Raw genomic sequence first — 22,582 nt, forward strand, 5'->3', positions numbered from 1 at the left:
GCCCACACCCTCCTTGCGCAGAAGGCTTCCGCGCAGGGAGAGTAGGCGGAGACTAGGCGTCAAAGAACTTTTATGCTGGAAGAAGTTCAAGAAACGCCCACTGACGGATTCTGCCAGCGATTGAGACAGCTACGGGTGAATGGCTGTCCGGACAGTGAGAGTTCACCCAGGTAACCCAGCCAGTGGTGGTGCCGATTTACGCACGAGCAACTCCTAGAACCATTACAGCAATCCGTCAGTCACTGACGTTGCTTGTGCGCAGCCCAGGAGAGGCAGCACGATGAGCCAAACAGGGACGGCCGGAGAGACGGAGCAACCAGCTGCAGTGCGGAGTCTGGTCGAGAGGAACCGAGACTTGGAGCAGCATGTAGCTATCCTGATGGCGCGGCTGGACGAAAGACGGGCTCAGGGTGCACAGGTCAGACCCACCCCCATCGCAAGGAAGGTACCGGGGTTGGTACACAAGTTTGGTGGGAAGCCCCAGGATTACAATGCTTTCCGAACGGAAATACAGTTCGCTTTGGAACTGCAGGCAGATGACTTTGCTGATGATGGGGAGAGGGCGGCTTACATTGTGGGGCATCTGCAGGATGGGGTGCACGAATGGATCAGGCTCCTAATGGCGACGCAAAATGATGCCTTGAAGGACCTTAAGAAATTCTTCCAGGCAATGGATGCGATGTACTCCAGCGAGGTGGAGCAAAGTGTGACTCGGCGGGAACTGATGGGGTGCAAGCAGGGGAGCCAGTCCGTCAGAGACTACAGGTCGCGTTTTGCGATGTTAGTCCACCGGCTCGGGTGGGATCTGAACTCTGAACCGATACAAATGCTGTTTGAAGAGGATCTGTCCCCTGCAGTGAAGGATGAGATGTCCAGGGCACCCCAACCACGGTCACTGGATGAGCTCACCAAGGCTGTGCTTGCGATCGGCGTACACCAGGAAGCGCGGGCTCAGGAGAAGCAGGAAATGCGAGGGGAGCGTTTCCATGACTACCACATTCCTGAGATACCAAGACAGCCTTCCCAGGCGGCGGAGCCAATGGAAATTGATGGCGCGCGCACAAGAGAGTTTTCAAACTCCAGTGAAGGTCATAAAAGGGAGGGAAAGGAGTGGAAAACTACCAAGAAATGTTACCTCTGTCAACGACCAGGACATTTTGCCAAGGTCTGCCCCCAAAGAAAGGCCTGGCAAGGGATGGTGGGGGCTGCTGGCTGCGACGAGAAGGGGGAGGAAGAGCAGGCGCAGGGAAACGACAACGCCTGGCTGCCAACCAGCAGGGGCTGCAGCCAGGCCGGCAACCAATAGAAATGCCCCAGCCTGACCCTCCCAAGGCAGCTATAGCCAAGAAGTGGTGCTAGAACTCCCGAATGGGCACCCCGTCAAAGTTAAAAGACTGCTGGATTCGGGCAGCTCGTGTAATTTCTTCAGCAGAGACTTCGCTCTGGAGCACCAACTCCACTTATTGCCTCTAGATTTTCCCTTGCAAGTGACCACCATCGATGGCAGGGATCTTCTGGGGGGGGGGGAGTTACACACCAGACCCCGCCAATGCGAATGAGGGTTTCCAGGCACACGGAGACCATTGCCTTTCACGTGGCCACAATGGCAGTGTTGGGATACTGCCAGGGAGACAAAGTCCATCATGGCCCCCAAGCCGGCTGCCGGACGATCCATCGATCTCCTGTAGATACAGTATCAGCGTTTAGCGACACGAGTTTCCAGAAATAGCTTGCCACATTCCAGAGCTCATGCACACTCTATCAGCAGATATTTCACAGCAGAAGTCACACTCAGGAGAGCATTATTTACAAGTTTATTCAGCGTTGATCAGAACAAAGAAAAACATGACTGCCTGCATCAGTGTCTCCAGACACAGAGAGAAAACGAAAGCAATAGGAAAACATAAATATCCTGTGAACAGGAAATATGCAGACGCTGTGACTCTCAAAGCCTGCTCCCTTTTAAGGTGGAACGGAAATATCCTAACATCTTCCCCCTTTCCGTGTAACCTATAGTACCTGTGGTTCAACCCAATTGCAACCTTTGTACGTAAACCTTAAGTTGTTCTCTGTTAACGACCTTAGACAACAGATCAGCAGGAATTTCATTTCCTGGCATGTAGGACACCTGAATGAGTCCTTTCTGAATACACTCTCTTGCACGATGTAGGTTAATCTGCAAGTACTTGGTTCTTTGCTTGCAACTCTCTGAGTTCAGCAAAGCCAAACAAGATCTATTGTCTTGATACACTTGTATAGGACATTTCACAGAAACTCTGATGTCCTTAAACAGTTGCATTAACCATTCACAATCCATGAGTGAAAATGACAGAGCATTGAGTTCTGCTTCACAGGAACTTAGGCTTACTGTCGTCTGCTTTTTGCACAGCCAGTCAAACAGACAGTGGTTGTACATGTAGCATACTCCAGAAGTGCTTGTACCATCCGTGGTGTCACTTCCAAAACTAGCATCTGCAAAGATTTCAAGACCTCCAGTCTTCTGACTGGTGAACCTCAGCCTGTAGTGCATAGTCCCTTTCAAATAGCGGGCTATGCGTTTCAGAGCTTTCCAATCCTGAACAGTAGGATTATTAGCATGTCGGCTAAGCAGGTTAGTGCTTACAGCAATGTCAGGTCTTGAACATCTAGCAATGAAATTCAACTTGCCTAGAATACATCTGTACAGCGTTGTGTCAGAAAACGCTTCAGCAGTACTATCTACCTGGTAACCTGTCACCATCGGTGTGTGCTGGGTTTGCATCAACCAAATTCAACCTGGTTAATACATCAGCAATTTTCTGTGTTTGGTGTACCAGAAAATTACCTGCTTGGTCCCTCTCCACCTGCAGAGAAAGATAGTTGGATACCTCACCAAGATCCTTCATGTCAAAGTGCTCCTTCAGCTGAGCTAGGGTGCTTTGGTAGAAAGCCTGATTCTTCCAAAACATCAGAAGATCATCAACAACAACTGGCACTCTGCTTAAGACCATATAAGGATTTACGGAGTTTACAGACCATTCCCTTCTGTATCTGCATTCCATCAGGTGGAAGCATAAACAGCTCCTCCCCCAAAATCCCGTACAAAAAAGCTGTATTAATGTCATGATGGGAAACATGCAGTTTATCCTCCGCAGCGATCTTGAGCATCAGCCGAATGCTCTCATATTTGACGGTGGGTGAGTAGGTGTCAGGGGCTCAGGGACAGAGGCACAGGGGAGAGAGGAGATGGAGAGCGAAGGGGAAGGATCTGAGGGCAGCATAGGGGAGTATGACAGTGACCCGAGAGATTCCATGAGCTTCTCCAGCGAATCAGAAGATTCCCAGAAGGAGGCGCTGATGGTCAGGGCGAGGGGGGTCCCAGGGGGGACGCACCAGAAACAGGGGGCCAGCGGGGACTCCCAAAGCAGCAGCTGGAAATCAGGACCAGCTTCCCCACCAGAGCAGAGTGGGGGGGGGAAGAGTCCCAGGTGTCAGGTCCAGCTAGCCCCCCCGAAGGGGGAAGCAGTGACAGGAGCAGTGAAACGGTCAGGAGGAAGGTTACCGGCTGGGCGCGCGCGCCAAGTTTAAATGTACAGGCGCGTGAGACAGCAGGCAGCCCGGATCGGGAACCAGGACCTAAAGCCCGCCGGAGGCAGGGGGAAGAATCAGGGGACTCAGCGTCAGAAGAGTCTAGGAAGGGTGAAACCCCAGCTGACAGGCGGACCCAGCAGAGGAAAGAGCAGAGGAAGAGGTGGAGCAAGGCTAGGGTCTTAAACTGGTGTATGGGGGGCGGAGACTCAGACGGAGCTTCGGCGGTCTAGAGTCTCAGACGTAGAGCTGCACGCTGCTGATGTGAAAGACAAACTGAACTTCAATAAAGACTTTTGTATATAACAACGGACTGGCGTTGGTCCTTTGTGAGCTGGGACCTAGGGCAGCTCTGACAGTAGGTCTCGTGGTAATCCTGTCCTGGTACCTGTGAAAAACCTCTGGCAACCAATCTGGCTTTGTGTCTGACAACCTTGCCATTCTGGTCTGTCTTGGCCTTGAAGACCCATTTGCTGCCAACCAGTCTCATTCCTGGGACTACCGGTACCAGTTCCCAAGTTTGGTTCCTGTTCAAGGAATCAACTTCAGCCTTCATGGCATTAAGCCAAGGCTCAGCATCTTTAGAGGTTAACTCCTGAACCTCTTTGAAGCTTGAAGGTTCCCACACCTTCTCTGAGCTACTAAGAACAGCAGTTGCTGTCTTAGCAAACTCATCAGCAAATCTGTTTGGAGGTCTGCCCTTCGTGGCTCTCTCAGATCTGCGTACTAGACGCAAGTCTTCTGGACTCATCTCCTCTTTCTTAGGAGAAAAGTGACCAATGGTGAACAGTGGTTCTTCCAGTTCATTGTCAGATGCATCAGATGGTCTGACTTAGGCCTTTGCGCTCTTGTAGTCTGCTGTGTCATCACTGTCGCTGACACCAGCAGCAGCGCCGCCCACTGAGCTGGAATCCGAACTCTGATCATCATCATCATCATCATCCTCAGCTTCCTCAACATTATCTGCTTTCTTCACATCAGCTTCATCCTCCTCTGGGTAACTCTGGAAAATTCCCACATTTTCCCCCCACTTAGGATTGTACTCAACACTCTTTGTGAACTTAATGGACTTAGAGTCAGTCATCCATACCCTGTATGCACCTTTTTCGTACCCCATGAACAAACCATGTGCCCCACGCTTCCCAAGCTTGTTGGTTTGTGGGGAGTGTACCCACATGTCAGAACCAAAGATTCTCATGTGCTTGAAACAAGGTTTCTTACCAAACATCTTCTCATAGGGGGTACAACCAATAGGTGATGACAATCTGCGATTATAAGTGTAAACAAAATTCGAGAGAGCCTCCCCCCAATACTTATCAGGGAGTTTGGCATCATGCAACAAGGTTTTCAGGCCTTGAAGCAAAGTCTAATTTGCTCGCTCCGCAAGCCCATTCATCCATGGCGATCTAGGCGTTGACAAGTCATGCTGGATTCCCTTCTCAGTCAGGAGAGCTTCAAACTGCTGAGAAGTGAACTCCCCGCCCCGATCAGTAAAGAGACAGCCAATACGTTTACCGTGAACATTCTCCAACCAAGCACAGAATGCCTTGAACTTCGGAAACGCTTGCGATTTCTGTTCGAGCAAAAACACATGAATGTACCTGGAAAAAGAATCAATCAGAACCATGAAGTACCTTGCTCCACCCAAAGAGGGCGCAAGTGGACCAACCAGGTCTGCGTGCACTAGCTGGTAGGGTTTGGAAGCCTGCCTGCTAGACTCCTTGCCTTTTGGAGCAACCTTCACCTTGTTCTCTGCACAAGACACACATTTCATGTGAAACTTAAAGGGTTTGATGTTCAAACCCTCAACCATCTCTGGCATCTTGGCCAGTGCCTTCCAAGAGAGGTGACAAAACCTTCTGTGTGCATCATGAATGCATCCTGCATGAAGAACTTTGTTAGTTTGTGCAACACAACAAGAATCAACATTAGACGCAACAGCACCATTGTCATCATAAGTTATACAGAACAATCCATCCATAAACTTTGCATGCAAAATGTCCTCTTTGCCTTTCCTGATGACACGCAGAATCAATAATAAACCTGGCCTTGGCCTTTGGAGCAGCCTTTGCAGCAAGCAAAACCTTGTTTTCCACCGGCGTGGGCTTTTGCAGCTTGCCCCACTGCTCCTGGCCATCAGACTTGCCTTTAGCCTTTGGTGAAGTTGTGCCAGCAAACAAAGCCTTGTTTTTCCCTGGCTTGGGCTTTCCACCCTCCCTCTGCTTCTGGCCATCTGCAGGCATCTGCCTCTGTTTACCTCTGGCCTTCCGGCCTCTGCAAAGGCGATGACCTTGGTTCTCACGAGAAACAGAGTTCTCAGCTGCCGACTCCTTGGCTCCCCCCTGGAGGCTGGAATGCTGCCTGGGATGACGTGACAGTCAGCTCCCCCTGCAGCTTGCAACTGGTGCCCTCAGCATCCCTGCATTCACTCGCATTCTGGGAAACAGCCAGGACCTCCGATGCAGTCAAACTCTGGGCTGGGATGGCTGGCAAATGGGCTATCTTCGAAGCATTCCACATCTGACGTGCAGTCGTGTTGCCAGCTAGTGTGGCAATTTCCTCCAGAGAGACGGACAAGACTATTAAGTCTATCGCCCTTAAATCTTGGGCCTTCCATCTATCTGTCAGAGGAACTGGAGGGGCTTCAGACACAGTTTGCCACACTTCAAACTGTCACAACAAACTCTCACACCACACAGGCCAGGTTTTATAATTGTGCCGATTTAGCTTTGGGCACTGAGCAGCCTCTGAAGCTTGGAAAAACTCCATTCCAGCTTTTTACTTGAGCCGTGAGTCTATTTCACTTCAGAGACTTCTTATCTTGGCAGCCATAAATCACGAAGCTTGCTTGGCGCAGCTCCCAGACCAATTAAGCCAGCCGGACATCAAAAGCTCTTGCCACGGCAAAACAGAAAAGCTTTATTCTGCTTTTCCTCCACATACCTCAATGCAGTCTGTTGCAGTCTTACTCTCCTGTAAGTGCCGTGAATCTGAGCCCGAAACCTGTTGTTGGGATACTGCCAGGGAGACAAAGTCCATCATGGCCCCCAAGCCGGCTGCCGGATGATCCATCGATCTCCCGTAGATACAGTATCCGCGATTAGCGACACGAGTTTCCAGAAATAGCTTGCCACATTCCAGAGCTCATGCACACTCTATCAGCAGATAATTCACAGCAGAAGTCGCACTCAGGAGAGCATTATTTACAAGTTTATTCAGCGTTGATCAGAACAAAGAAAAACATGGCTGCCTGCATCACTGTCTCCAGACACAGAAAGAAAACGAAAGCAATAGAAAAACATAAACATCCTGTGAACAGGAAATACGCAGACTCTGTGACTCTCAAAGCCTGCTCCCTTTTAAGGTGGAACGGAAATATCCTAACAGGCAGGACCCCCAATAATACTGGGGATGAGCTGGCTGGCACGGCATGATCCAGTAGTGTCATGGCATCAGCGGTCAGTCACCTTTGGATCAGCTTACTGCTTAGAACACTGTCTGGGAGGGAAGAACCCAAGAATGACGGTGGCAAGGGTGGCTGGCCTGGCCGTGGAACACAAAGGGGAGGTGCCACCACAATATACTGATCTGAAGGAAGTTGTCAGGGCTGCCTCAGGTCTCAGCTCACAAAAGACCAACGCCAAGTTCTTCTTATATACAAGGATGTTTATTGCAGTTCATAGTAAGTTCCACAAGCGAGGCGTGCAGCCCCCACGTCTGTTAACCTTAGACGGTAGAAGTCCCCTCTGAATCGGTCCCTCCCCTACACCAGTTTAATAGGCTTACGCTGCTCCACCTTTTTCTCCCCTTCCTTTTCCGCAGGGTCTTTCTGCCCGCCGGGGTTCCACCCCTCCTGGATTCTCCTGACGCGGAATCTCCAGACTGCTCTTCCCCCCTCCTGCGGGCTTTGGGACCTGGTTCCTCCTCCGGGCTCCCTGTTCTTCCGCGCGCCTCCTCATTTGAACTTGGCGCGCGCGCCCAACCTCTAACCTTCCTTTTGACAGTTATGCTACTCCCCTCACTGCCCTCCTCCCCTTCCGGGAGAATGGCTTGCTCTGACCCCTCCTCCTTCTCTGCTGCCGGAGCTGTTTCCCCTGACACACTGGAACCTCCCCCCCCCTTCGCTGTGCTCTGATGGGGAGGCTGGCCCTGATTCCCAGCTGCCGCTTTGGGGTCCCCTGCTGACCCCCCGCTCCTGACACTTTCTCCCTGGGGCTCCCCTTGCCCTGACCACAGGCGCCCCCTTCTGGGAATCCTCTGATTCGCTGGAGAGACTCATGGAATCCCTTGCGTCATTGCTATCCTCTTCTTCGCTGTCCTGGGATTCCTCTCCATCGCTCTCCATTTCCTGCCTTCCCTGTGCCTCTGTCCCTGTACCACTGACAGAAGTCTTCAGCGAGAAGGAGGCAGATAGACTACCCGCCCATAGGCCCTTTGACTGCCAAATCAACTTAATCCCAGGGGCTCAGCTGCCGGTGGGTAAGCTGTATGCCATGTCCGACCGGGAGATGCAGGAGTTACGGCAGTTTATTGACAAGAACCTGAAGAGGGGGTTCATAAGGGAATCAAAGGCGGTGGGGGGCAGTCCGGTGTTCTTTGTGGACAAAAAAGAGACTAATCAGCCCAGATTATTATTATTTTTTATAAAATTTTTATTGATTTTACAGAATTTTTTAAAGAACAAACAAACACTTAAAAAGACAAACATACACGTATAATTTCATAACATATTTTCATAAACCTCTTTTCTTGGACTTCCCCATACCCCCCCTTTCTGCATCCCAATGTCCATAATTTCATAGCAACTCCCAATTGTTACTTTCCACCCTCTGTCATCTTAGTCCTCTTTATATTCTGACCTTATATCACTGTACCCCTTTGTTTCTGAAAACCATAACATTTTAACATTCATTAAGTTTATAGTAGTCCTTAAGATAACTTTTAAATTTCCTCCATTCTTCTTCCACCGTCTCTTTTCGTTGGTCACGGATTCTGCCTGTCATCTCAGCTAATGTCATATAGTCCATCACTTTCATCTGCCATTCTTCCAGAGTGGGTAGATCTTGTGTCTTCCAGTACTTTGCAATGAGTATTCTTGCTGCTGTTGTGGCGTACATAAAGAAAATTCTATCCTTCTTTGACACCAATTGGCCGACCATGCCCAAGAGGAAGGCCTCTGGTTTTTTAGGAAAAGTACATTTAAGCACCTTTTTCATTTCATTATAGATCGTTTCCCAGAAGGCCTTAATCTTCGGGCATGTCCACCAAAGGTGGTAGAAGGTACCTTCAGTCTCTTTACATTTCCAACATTTGTTATCGGGCAAATGATAGATTTTTGCCAGCTTGACTGGGGTCATGTACCACCTATAAACCATTTTCATAATGTTTTCCTTTAAGGCATTACATGCCGTAAATTTAATACCGGTGTTCCATAACCATTCCCAGTCAGCTGACATAATGTTATGTCCAACATCCTGTGCCCACTTAATCATAGCCGATTTAACTGTTTCATCCTGTGTACTCCATTTCAGCAACAAGTTATACATTCTAGATAAATTCTTAGTATTGGGCTCTAACAATTCAGTTTCTAGTTTTGATTTTTCCACCTGGAAACCAATTTTCCTGTCCTGTTTGTAAAACTCCATTATTTGACGATATTGAAACCAATTCTGTACTTTATGTTTCAGTTTCTCATGACTTTGTAGTTTAAACTTATCTCCATCCTGTTCTAAAATTTCACAATACTTCGGCCATCCGACCTCCATATTGAGTTTCTTCACTGCTTTAGCCTCCACTGGTGACACCCATCTAGGGGTTTTGTTTTCCAACAGATCTTTATATCTTATCCAAACATTGAATAATGCTTTTCTAACAATGTGATTTTTAAAGGCACTATTAATTTTGTCATACCATAGATATGCATGCCAACCAAAAGCATTGTTAAAACCTTCCAGATCCAGAATGTCCGTATTCTCGAGGAGCATCCATTCTTTCAGCCAGCAAAAAGCTGCTGCCTCATAGTACAATTTTAAGTCCGGCAGGGCAAAACCCCCTCTTTCTTTAGCATCTGTCAATATTTTAAATTTAATTCTGGGCTTTTTGCCCTGCCAGACAAATTTCGAAATGTCCTTCTGCCACCTCTTGAAACATTCCATCCTGTCAAGAATCTGCAAGGTCTGAAACAGAAATAGCATTCTAGGCAATACATTCATTTTAATCACTGCAATTCGGCCTAACATTGACAATTTCAAATTTGACCATATTTCTAGATCTTTTTTTAATTTCTGACCAACATTTTTCATAATTGTCCTTATACAAATTCACATTTTTAGATGTCAAATGAACCCCTAGGTATTTCACCTTCTTAACCACTGTCAGCCCTGTCTCCTCTTGGAATTTCTCCTTTTCCATATCTGTTAAGTTTTTTCCTAAAACTTTGGTTTTTTGTTTATTCAACTTAAATCCAGCTATCTGGCCAAACTGTTGTATTATTTCTAAAACCTTTTTCGTACTAGTGTTTGGCTCTTGCAAAGTCAATACTAGATCATCTGCAAACGCTCTTAACTTGTAGTGTTTAGCTCCGACCTGCACTCCTTTAACCTGCTGGTCATTCCTTATCATGTTCAGCAACACCTCCAGAACTGAAATAAAGAGTAATGGGGAAATTGGGCACCCCTGTCGTGTTCCTTTTTCTATCTTAAGTTCCTCAGTCACTACATTGTTTACAATCAATTTAGCTTTTTGTTCAGAATATATTGCAGCCATACCGTTCTCAAAACCTTGACCTACCCCCCATCCCATGAAGATTCTTCATCATAAAGCTCCAAGAGATATTATCAAAGGCTTTCTCCGCGTCCACAAAAATCAGTACTGCTTTAGTGTTTATATTCACCTCTAGCTTTTCCAAAATGTCTATTACATTCCTTACATTGTCTGCTAGGTGTCTTTTAGGGAGAAAGCCTGTTTGGTCTTTATGAATCTTCTCCATCAACACTCTTTTAAATCTTTTTGCCAAAATGTCTGCAAAAATTTTGTAATCCACATTAAGTAGTGATATTGGGCGGTAGTTCTTAAGTTGGGTCTTTTCAATCTCTGACTTTGGTATGAGTGAAATATATGCTTCTTTCCACGATTCAGGTGCCTTTTTCCCCTCAAGAATCTCGTTACAAACTTCTTTTAGTGGTTGAATCAACCATTCCTTCAGCGATTTGTAGTATCTGGAAGTCAGTCCATCTGGTCCTGGAGATTTGCCCAGTTGCATATTCTGAATGGCAGCCTCTATCTCTTGTTCTGAAATTCTCTGGTTCAGATCCATCTTGCCCTGATGAGAGATTTTTTGTAGTCCATATTTATCAAGGAATTTATCTATATCTTCTTCGTTTTGCGGACCTTGAGTGTAGAGTTTTTTAAAATAACTCAAAAAGCAATTTCTAATTTCATTGGGTTTAGATATATTTTTTCCATCCACCTCTAGGCTTGTGACTGTATTTAATTTCTGCCTTTTCTTCAGTTGCCATGCCAAGAGTTTACCACATTTGTTTGCTGATTCAAAGGTCTTTTGTTTCATTTGCTTTATCTTCCATTCAATCTCTTGGTTCATCAATTCCATATATTGTGTTTGGTATAGCTTAATCTCTCTTAGAATCTCCTGGGACTTTGGTTTTGTTCTTAATTTTTTCTCTCCTTCCTTTATCTTTTCCAAAATCTTTTCTTTTTTCTCATTTTGTTTTTTCCTCTTTATTGAATTTTGTTGAATCAAGAAGCCTCTCATCACCGCTTTGCTTGCGTCCCAGATCACTCTTTTCTCCACGTCGGCCCTCAAATTTATTTCAAAATAGTCTTTTAAAGTTTTTTGGGCCTTCATAAGGATCTCCTTGTCTCGAAAGAGGGTGTCATTCATTCTCCATCTAAATTGACCAGTTGTTGTAAGTTTCATCTCCATCCTCACGGCATTATGGTCGGAGCAAGTTTTAGGGCAGATTTCCACTTTCTTAATCTTTGGAGCCATGCCACTAGTAATCCAAATTTGGTCAATTCTGGTCCAGGTCATCATTGCTTGAGAGAAAAAGGTTCCCTCTCTCTCCAGAGGGTTCCTTGTTCTCCATATATCTATCAAATCCATGTTTTCCGTCATTTCAAAGAAAGTCTTAGGAAGTCTCCCTTCCTTACTAACTGTTAGTCTTTGTGCCTTGTCCATGTTAGTGGAAACCACACCATTCATGTCTCCCATGATTATCATATTGTAATCCAAATAGTCCGTCAGGGTTTCATGAAGTCTCTTAAAGAAGTCAGATTTACCTTCATTTGGTGCGTAGATTCCAACAACTAAAAATTTTTCTCCTTGTACTTGTATCTCCACTGCCAGGTATCTCCCTTGTTCATCTTTGAATATCATTTTTGGGGCCCATTTCTCTTTCACATATATTACAACTCCTCTTTTCTTAACTTTATCTGATGAAATAAATTCTTGTCCTAGCCTTTTATTTGTGAGTAGTCTCCTGTGGGCTCTAGTTATATGGGTTTCTTGTAGACATATCAAATCCAGTTGTTCTCTATTCAATATACGAAATACTTGTCTTCTCTTCAAAGGCCCATTGAGCCCATTACAATTCCAGCTAAGGAATTGCAGAGCCATCTTATTCTTTTTCTGAAACTCCTCCAACAGCTCCAAGTTGTTGCTCTTCTTCTGATGGTGGTGGTTTTTGTCCAAACGAAAGATTCAGAATGTCTAGTGCTCTCCTCTGTTCTGCAAGTACGTCCACGGTCCCCTTCTGCAGGTCCTCCTGATTTCTTGCCAAAAATTTGTCTTTGTCTTGAATTGTCTTTATTTTCACCTTCTTTCCCTTGTAGTCAAATGACAGTCCTTGTGGAAATTCCCACCTGAAGCGGATGGAGTTTTTCTTTAACAGAAGAGTTAAATCCTTGTAGAAGTTTCTTAAATCCAAAATATATTTTGGGATGTCTTTGAAGATCTGTATAGCTGAGTTTCCAATTTGCAAGGCCTTTTCAAAGTGTAGTCCTAGTATTTTGTCTCTTTCATCCTTGGATCTGAATGTAATCAGACAATCTCTCGGGGTCTTTCTGTCCTGCTTTTTGCCCAGTCTAAAAGCTGTTGTAATTTTAAATTCGTCTTCCTCGAGATCCCAGCAGTCAACAAACTCCCGTGTCAGATATTCCGCAAGGTTGTCTCTTTCATTCTCTGGAATCAATCTTAATTTCAAATTTCTCTCTTTTCTCTGTAATTCCCACAAGGCCAAAGTTGCGTCGTGCTCATATACCTTCTTAGCAATCGGCTCTAATTTCTCTTGTGTCTCTCCAGCAGTAGCTTTGGCGTCTTCGGCAATTTTACGCGTGGTGGCGTTTTCCTCCACCAATTTATTTATAGATTCTGTATTCTGGTTTAGTCTTAATGATATTTCTGTTAATTTTTGTGTATTTTCTGAAGTCTGTTTTGTCAGAGACTCCAAGGATTGATTTATTTTAAGCAGGGCTTCTGTCACAGCTTCCATAGATACAGCTGTACCTTTTTCTTGTCCTGTTGTTCCTGCGGGTCCAGCAGTTACGCCTGAGATTGAGCCTCTTTTCTTTGTATGTTGCTGCTGCAGCTGTTGTTGTTGTTGTTGCTTAGTCTTAGCTCTTGTGAGTATCTCTTCTTGTGAGCCACTCATGTCAAGGTCGTTTCCCACGGGAACTATTCCCCGTTGGAAAATTCCACTGTCCTAGGCCGTGTCGAACTTTACTTTACCCTCTAGGGGGAGCAAATCAAAATGGCCAAAAATAAAATGTCCAAGTGCAAAGACAAAGGAGAATATCCAAAGATGTAAAAACAGAAAGTTAACACAGTTAAAGTCAATATAGCTGGAGGCTTGTAGCTACAAATTGCCACAGTTTCCCAGTTTATACTGTTTCTTTTTATAATGTACTGTAGCCAGACACTATATAAACTTTGTATCGCAGTATCACTTTTACAGGAAAAAGTCAGTTCAGTGTCCTATTGTCCTAAGAGGCAGACCGTTTCATGCTCTTGATGGAGGAGACAGCGGAAGATTTTTACTTCAGGTAGATCATGCAGTTATTAAAGTCTCTTTCACCTCCCCTCTGCCCTGCTAGCTGGAGGGGAGATCTAAGGTCTAAATGTCCGGTTTAGTTGAATAAAAGGCAAGTTTCAACGGATGCAGGTTTAAAGTTCCGTTGCTTTCACTTTCATGCAGTCGGGGGGAGGCAGACTTCCTTAATTTTAACCTCCCCGCTTTTAGTCCAATTTTCACAGTTTAAAAGGTCCCAATTGTTTTTCAGCTCCTACTCACGGGAATTCAGTCCAAATTTTCTTTTCAGGAAGGAATCGGCGCTCTCCGCTTATGGCGACGCGGCTTCACTCCGCAGGCTGGGTAACGACTCTCAGCACCGCGCTCACTCCCGATGCCGCTCCGTAGCCTTTAAAAAGGCTCTTTCACAGTACCGGGGGGCGCAAAGGTGCCCACCGAATCTCCTTGTTCTCAGGCTTCAGCGCCTGAGATTTTAGGGGTCCCCCGCTCGCCGTAGCGGGTAAGACCCGAACTTGCGGAGCAGTCCTTCTCCGGAGCTCGGAGGTAGGACCGCCATTAAGCGCTGGCGCCGACCGGAAGTCTCTAATCAGCCCAGATTAGTCGTGGATTACAGGGCCTTCAACTTGGTGTCGGAACCCATGAACTTCCCCATGCCCAGAATTGACGACATTTTAACACGGCTCAGGCTAGAGGAAGTTTCTACCAAGCTGGACCTCAGGGGAGCATGCAATTTGATTAGGATAAGGGAGGGGGATGAATGGAAAATTACCATGTTCACCCCCCTGGGGGCTTTTGAGTACTTAGTTATGCCATTTGGATTACAATCAGGCTCCGCCTGCTTTCAAGCATTCATGCACCACATGTTGGGGTCTCTGCTGTACAAGAATTGCGTAGCCTTTTTGGATGACGTCTTAAATCTATTCGGACAATGAGAAACAACATGTCAAGGACGTCAGGGAAGTGCTACAGAGACTCAGAGACTACAGAAGCATCAGTTGTGGGTCAAGCTGGAAAAATGCCAATTTCACACCAGAGAGGTCGAGTTTCTGAGGTACAAGTTGTCAGACAAAGGCCTAGCTATGGACCCCGGCAAGGTGAAGGCCGTGCTGGAATGGAAAGCCCCCAAAACCCGGAAGGATGTGCAGAGGTTCTTAGGGTTCAGCAACTTCTACAGGAATTTCATAAAGAACTTTGCGCACTTGACAGCGCCCATCACAGATTGTCTCACTAGCAAGAAGAAGTTCGCGTGGACAGAAAGCGCCCAGCAATCCTTTGAAAGGCTGAAGAAGGCGTTTCCTTCGGAGGAGCAGCTCCTACACGTTGATCTGGAGAAGCCCATGAGACTGGAGACAGATGCGTCCGACCGAGCCATTGGAGCGGTCCTTTTGCAGCCCTGGGGCAAGCAGGGTTGAAGGCCGTGCACCTTCTTCTCAAGGAAGCTGAGCAAGTCTGAGCAGAACTACACCGTGTATGACCGAGAACTGCTTGCGATCTATGCGGTGTTTCGGCGATGGAGACATCTGTTGATAGGGGCACGGCACAAGATCCAGGTTTGTACTGACCACAAGAACTTGGAATACTGGCGGACCGCGAGAGTGCTCAACCAGAGACAGATTTGATGGGCCCAAGAGTTCTCCAAGTTTTCCTTCGAGATCCGATACGTGCCGGGAGAGGAAAACGTAAGAGCAGATGCTCTCTCCCGGAATCCGGAGTACATGAAAGGAGAGGGACCACCAGAGATCCGACACGTGATTCCCGAGGACCAATGGGTGTGGGGGGGGAGCGTTGGTAGGGAAACGAGAACTGGCAGGGCTTTCTAGAGACGACGAGTTCACTCAAGCGAAAATCAGGGAACTCCGGGACGGAAGGGAAGACCATGGGGGGGGGGTTGAGGAAAAGGAAGGACTACTGTACTATAAGGGGGCACTGTATGTACCGGGGGATACCTTGAGGGGAAAGGTACTGAAACAACTCCATGACAACCCAACAGCTGGGCACTTTGGACAGCACAAGACCATGCTGCTCGTCACCAGGCAGTTCTGGTGGCCGAAGGTGAGGGAAGACGTACGGGAATATGTACGGGGGTGCGACCGATGCCAGAGGGCAAAGGGAGAGAGGGCTGCCCCCGCAGGGTTACTGGAACACTTACCTACACCGGGAAGGCCCTGGGAGGTGGTGTCCATTGATTTTATGACAGATTTGCCCAAGTCAAGGGGGAAGACAGCAGTCATGGTAGTAGTCGATCTACTAACAAAAATGTGCCATTTCATAGCCTGCTCACACACAGTGACGGCAGAGGAGACAGCCAGGTTGTTTGTGGATCACATTTTCGGGCTGCATGGGGCACCTTCGAGGGTAATCTCAGATCACGGGAAACAATTTACTTTCAGGTTCTGGAGGAGGCTCATGAGCTTGCTACAGGTCGAGGTAGGCTTCTTGAAGGCAAGGCACCCAGAAACTAATGGACAAGCAGAAAGAGCAAACAGTATACTCCAGCAATACCTACGCTGCTACGTCAGCGAGAGACAGAACGATTGGGTAGAGAAACTAGCGTTGGCTGAATTTGCGTACAATAACGCTGAACATGTGTCCATGGGGATGAGCCCGTTCATGGCCAATTATGGGTGTCACCCTAGGGCCTTCCCGGGGAGTGGGGAGGAAGGATGGATTGTACCCGCGGCAGAGCAGTTTATAGAAGAAATGGAGGCCTTGCACCAGCAACTCAAGATGAACTTGGAGCGGGCCAAGGAAGTTTACAAGAGGCAGGTGGACAAGCGCCGTCGGGAGGCGGAGGCCATAAGGGTGGGGGACCGTGTGTGGTTGTCAACCCAAGGGTTACCCCTAAAGGGAGGGTGCAAGAAGTTGCTGCCGAGGCGGCTGGGTCCTTTTGAGGTAACACAGCAGGTGAACCCCGTGGCATTCAAGCTCAAGTTGCCTAACAGCATGAAGATACACCCGGTGTTCCATAGGTCCCTACTTTCACCGTACAGGGAGGGGCGGGAATTTCTGGGGCGGGAAGGAGGAGTCACCACCCACCCACTGGCAGAGGAGAGGGAACACCGCAACCAAGCCACGGAAATACTCGATTCAAGGTGGCGAGGTCGTCAGGTGGAGTACTTGGTAGCGTGGGAGGGAGAACCCAGGTCAGAAAACACATGGCTCCCTGCTGAATAAATCACTGACGGGTATCTGGTGGAAGAATTCCACAGTTTGTTCCCGGATAAGCCCAAACCACTAGCGAGATTCTGGGAGGAAGAATTTGGAACCACAGACGACGAAGGGGACTTTATGGGTTTTCCTGCCTCAGAAGAGGAAGGAGGGGAGGTGTCAGAGGGGGAAGAATCAGACTGGGAGGTCCAACCTGCGGGAAGAGATAGGAGCAGGTGGGAAGCTGGCTTTGAATCCTCAGAGGATAGTGACAGCTCCTTCAGGGGATTCCCCGCATCACCGGCTGAGGGAAGAGACGAGGTTGAATTGGAAAATCGCGCCGGGGGTGGAGGGGGTCCTGGGGAGGAGGTGGATGTCAGGGAACTGCCATCGGAGCCAGAGGGAGAGGGAGGAGTCCAGAGGGATTCCGGAGAGCGTCCCGGGAGGGAGAGAAGCAGCCCATCTTATGGGGAAGGAAATCAGCGTAGCACCAGTGGAGAAGGGGGGCAGATGGGGGAATTGGCGAGGTGGCTCCCCTTTTCCATTTTTTGTACACATCCTTTTTAAATCTTAACTCAGTTAAAAGTTCTTTAGATAGCCACCCTGGCTTCTTTAGGCACCTTCCATGTTTCCGTCTCATTGGTATTGCCTGAAGTTGTGCTTTTACTATCTCCCTTTTAACAAACTCCCAGCCATCATGAACTCCCTTTCCTTTTAGTATTACTGTCCATGGGATCTCACCCAGCACTTCCCTAAGTTTTATGAAGTCGGCTTTCTTAAAGTCAAGAAATTGAGTCCTAGTATGCTTGGCTGCTCCTTTCCGCTGTATAGTAAACTTCAGAAGAGCATGATCACTCGCACCTAATGATCCTTCCACTTCTACCCCACTAACCAGGTCATCAACATTGGTTAGCACCAGATCTAAAATGGCTGTTCCTCTTGTTGCTTCTCCCACTTTCTGGACAATGAAGTTGTCTGCAAGGCCAGTGAGGAATCTGTTTGACCTTATGCTCTTGGCTGAGTTTGACATCCAACAAATATCTGGGTAATTGAAGTCCCCCATTACTACTATCTCCCTTCCTTTTGCATGCTTGGCCATCTGTTCCAGGAAGGCATCATCTATGTCCTCCGTTTGGCTTGGGGATCTATAGTAAACTCCCACAATGAGGTCACTGTTATTCTTCTCTCCCTTAATTTTGACCCAAATGCTCTCACTTTGGCTTTGAGGTTCTAAATCTTGGATCTCTTCACAGGTATACACATCCCTGACATATAACACCACTCCTCCTCCTTTCTTGTCTGGTCTGTTTCTCTGAAATAGATTGTATCCCTCCATTATTACATTCCAATCGTGGGACTTATCCCACCAGGTTTCAGTGATGCCTATTATGTCATATTTAGTTTGCTGTACCAAGAGCTCAAGCTCATCTTGTTTATTTCCCATGCTTTGCGCATTAGTGTACAGACATTGAAGTCCATTAATCATTCCCCCGTGTCTCTTATTTAAGGATTTTTTCCTCCCACCACTAGGTCTGCGTGCTGCATGAGTTTGACCAAACTGAGGGAGGCAGTGGAAGACAGGAGGGCCTGGCGTGCTCTGGTCCAGGGGGTCACGCAGAGTCGGACACGACTAAATGACTAAACAACATCTAGTTTTGATTGGATTAACAGGGTAACGAGGTTTCGATTGACTCAGTCCGTTGTTCTTGCAGCGGGAGCTGTCATCACCTTGTCAGCGCTCAGTGGAGCGTGCAAAACAGCTGGAGCTGAGCTGCCTCTGCAGAGCCATGGCATTGCTGCGATTGGCTGAAGGGCTACATTCAACGCCATCTGATTGGCTAGAGCGCATCCTCATGCAAATACATTGTTCATTTATCAAATACATCGATCGTGTATAGCATCGGGATAGGGGGTCAGAAATGGCGCTTTCTTCTCGGGGTTTTGGACTTTTGTGCGGTGCTTGGTGCAACGTTGTGATGGGGCGAGGGGAGTCCTAGTGTGGCAGGGTTCCCTTGAGGTCATCGCCTCGGGCTCTACGTCTCTTACTCGGGAGTAAGACTTCTCCCTCCATTCCGTAACACTCTTCATATGGACTTCATGGAGTGTGCACTCTTGCAGGGTCTGCTTCCAGAAACTACTATTGCAGATGTATATATTTTGGCAGAAATGGTTTACAAATATGCACGATGGCAAGCAGGCAGACAGGAACAGTTACAAAGCAACCTTGGTCCTGCCTAGCCTGGAAGCTGTTTCCAACTAGTGAACTAGAAACCTTTCAGCAACCTTTACAACCATCTACAAACCCCAAAGTTTGTATTTTCTTGAGCTTTCTCTCTTTTTTCTTTTCCAAATGAGTTTTTATTGGTTTATCATTATATATACATATAAACAAATACAAAGTATAATACATAAATTACATGTGTCATATCCAGTCCATGAATCATACATATATTACATAGTTGTTTTAAGCTCCACCAAGCCTTAGACTTCCCTCCACTCCTTTGGTAAATATCAGATAAATTCTGGAATCACGTATTTTATCTCCTTTACTTATTAGTCGTTCGCTGTTAGAGTTATTCGAGTCCCGCCAGTGTTGTCAAAGTTCTACAATTAGTTCTTATATACGTCAAATATTTGTTCCAATTGTCATGAAATTTCTGTTCGTCCTGATCCCTTAATCTTCCTGTTATTTTAGCTAGCTCAGCATAGTTTATCATCTTGATTTGCCAGTCACTTATAGTAGGTATTACCTCCATTTTCCAGTTTTGTGCTAACATGGTTCTTGCGGCCGTTGTGGCATATAAAAATAGATTTTTATCTTCTTTTTAATTTCTTTTCCAGTTATTCCTAGCAGGAAGGCTTCAGGCTTTTTTGGGAAAGTATATTTCAATTTTTTTTTAAGCTCATTGTAAATCAGTTCCCAAAAGCCTTTCACCTTACTGCATGTCCACCACATATGGTAGAAGTCACCTTCTACCTCTCCGCATTTCCAGCATTTCTTATTCTTCAATCTATAAATCTTAGCTAACTTCAGTGGCGTGAGATACCACCTATAAATCATTTTCCAAAGGTTCTCCCTCAATGCCTTACACGCCGTGAACTTCATATTAACATTCCACAATTCATGTCACATTACAAAATCAATATTGTGACCAATATCCATGGCCCATTTGGTCATAGCCTCCTTCACCTCTTCATCTTTTGTGTACCAATCAAATAAGAGATCATACATCCTAGACAAGTTTTATTTTTACCTTCCACATTAGATTTAGATTTTTCATCTTCAAATCCTAATTTCTTTTTGTCTTCTTTTAGCAAGTCGTTTACCTGGTGGTATTGCAACCACCCTGTAAATAAGTTCTTTACCTCTTCATAGGGTTTAAGTTTTATGCCCTGATCAGTTTTCCTGGTAAGTTCTTCATAAGTGGCTTCCCCCCCTCCATATTAGTTTTTTTTGACAGTCAGCACTTCTATTGGTGAAATCCACCAGGGTGTTTTCTTTTCCAGCAAATCTTTATTTCTTTCCCAAACTTGGAATATTGGTCCTCTAATTATATGATTTAGAAAGCCTCTATGAACTTTCACCTTCTCGCACCACAGGTACGAGTGCCACCCGTACCTGTTATCGAAGCCCTCTAAATCCAAAATATCAGTATTTTCCAGTTTTATCCAATCTTTCACCGACATTAAACACGCCGCTTCATAGTATAAACTCAAATCTGGTAATGAGAAACCTCCTCTCTCTTTTTTATCTACCAATATTTTCATTTTTATTCGCGGTCTTCTACCCTGCCAAATATATCTCGCCAAAGCCTTTTGCCGCTCTTTGCATTGTTTCAGCCCCTTAATTACTGGAATAGTTTGAAACAAAAATAGCATTCTGGGCAAGACATTCATTTTGATAACTGGTATTTTAATAATAATAGGGGTTGTTCGTGTGTAAGTTGCCGCCACTCCTGGCTAGGTTGCCTGGTTAAACCTTTCTGTCTAGACAGCCCTTCACTTCGTGCCTGTTTCAGTCGCTAGCAGAATCCGTCAGTGGGCGTTTCTTAAACCTTTTCCAGCATAAAAGCTGTTTGACGCCAAGTCTCCTCCTACTCTCCCTGCGCGGAAGTCTTCTGCGCAGGGAGGGTGTGGGTAGCGGAGGACCCGTGCTCTCCCCGCTGGTGTCCAGTGAGGAGTCCTGGAGCCCTCTCGCCGATTCCCCCATCTGCCCCCCTTTATCCCTGGTGTTGCGCTGATTTCCTTCCCCATCTGCGGAGCTGCCTCTCTCCCTGCTGGGTCCTTCTCTAGCATCACTTGGGAGCCTTCCCTCCACCTCTGGCTCCGATGTCAGTTCCCTGACATCCATCTCCCCCCCAGGACCCCCTCCACCCCCGGCCTGACCTTTTGATCCAACTTCGTCCCTTTCCTCGGCCGACAATGCGGGGAATCCTCGGAAGGAGCTGTCGCCATCCTCTGAGGACTCAAAACCCGCTTCCCACCCGCTCCGATCTCTCCCCACGGGGTGGGCCTCCCAGTCTGATTCTTCTTCCTCCGAAGCCTCTCCTCCCTCCTCTTCGGAGGCAGAAAAACCCACAAAATCCTCTTCATTGTCTGTGGTTCCAAATTGCTCCTCCCAGAATCTCGCTAGTGGTTTGGGTTTGTCCGGGAACAGGCCGTGGAATTCCTCCACCAGATACCCGTCAGTGATTGCCTCCGCGGGAACCCACCTTTTTTCCGACCCGGGTTCTCCCTCCCAAGCCACCAAGTACTCCACCTGGCGTCCTCGCCACCTTGAATCGAGTATTTCCGTGGCCAGATTGTGGTGTTCCCTCTCTTCTATCTGCGGTTGTGTGGTGACTTCTCCCTCTCGCCCTGGGAATTCTCGCCCCTCCCTGTAATGTGAAAGTAGGGACCTATGGAACACCGGGTGTATCTTCATGCTGTCAGGCAACTTGAGCTTGAATGCCACGGGGTTCACCTGCTGTGTTACCTCAAACGGTCCCAGCCGCCTTGGCTGCAACTTCTTGCACCCCCCCTTAAAAGGTAACCCTTGGGTTGACAACCACACCCGGTCTCCCACCCGTATGGTCTCCCCTTCCCTACGGTGCTTGTCTGCTTGCCTCTTGTAAATTTCCTTGGCCCGTTCCAAGTTCATCTTAAGTTGCTGGTGCAGGGCTTCCATTTCTTCCACAAACTGCTCTGCCGCAGGTACGCTCCACCCTTCCTCCCCACTCCCCGGGAAGGCTCTAGGGTGACACCCATAATTGGCCATGAACGGGCTGATTCCCGAGGACACATGTTCAGCGTTATTGTACACAAATTCAGCCAGCGCTAGTTTCTCTACCCAATCGTTCTGCCTCTCGCTGACGTAGCAGCGTAGGTATTGCTGGAGTATACCGTTCGCTCTTTCTGCTTGCCCGTTGGTTTCCGGGTGTCTCGCCGTTGAGAAGCCCACTTCAACCTGCAGCAAGCTCATGAGCTTCCTCCAAATCGGAAAGTAAATTGTTTCCCGCGGTCGGAGATAACCCTCGAGGGAGCCCCATGCAGCCTGAAGATGTGATCCACAAACAACCTGGCTGTTTCCTCTTCCGTGACCGCATGTGAGCAAGCTATAAAATGGCACATTTTTGTCAGTAGATCTACCACTACCATGACTGCTGTCTTCCCCCTTGACTTGGGCAAATCTGTCATAAAATCGATGGATACCACCTCCCAGGGTCTTCCCGGCGTGGGTAAGGGCTCTAGTAACCCTGCGGGGGCAGCCCTCTCCCCCTTTGCCCTCTGGCATTGGTCACAACCCTGTACATACTCCTGTACATCCTCCCTTACCCCGTACA

At 47.3% G+C, this 22,582-nt stretch overlaps 1 protein-coding gene and 1 long non-coding RNA gene across 2 annotated transcripts in view; one reads left to right on the plus strand and one right to left on the minus strand.

Annotated features, from left to right (window-relative positions):
- Positions 1 to 22,582, plus strand: part of LOC308577850 (uncharacterized protein) — a 251,839-nt gene that overhangs the window by 68,191 nt on the left and 161,066 nt on the right. The gene's annotated exons all lie outside the window — the stretch shown is intronic.
- Positions 4,460 to 22,582, minus strand: part of LOC308577874 — a 215,034-nt gene continuing 196,911 nt past the window's right edge. The window contains exons 2-3 of the long non-coding RNA XR_014003741.1: positions 6,742 to 6,825; positions 4,460 to 4,668 (exon numbers count right to left, since the gene is read on the minus strand). This is a non-coding gene — a long non-coding RNA (uncharacterized lncRNA). The remainder of the gene's footprint in view (positions 4,669 to 6,741; positions 6,826 to 22,582) is intronic.

This window comes from Podarcis bocagei (genome assembly GCF_964188305.1).
Source record: "Podarcis bocagei genome assembly, chromosome: W".
In the NCBI taxonomy this organism is placed as follows: Eukaryota; Metazoa; Chordata; class Lepidosauria; order Squamata; family Lacertidae; genus Podarcis; species Podarcis bocagei.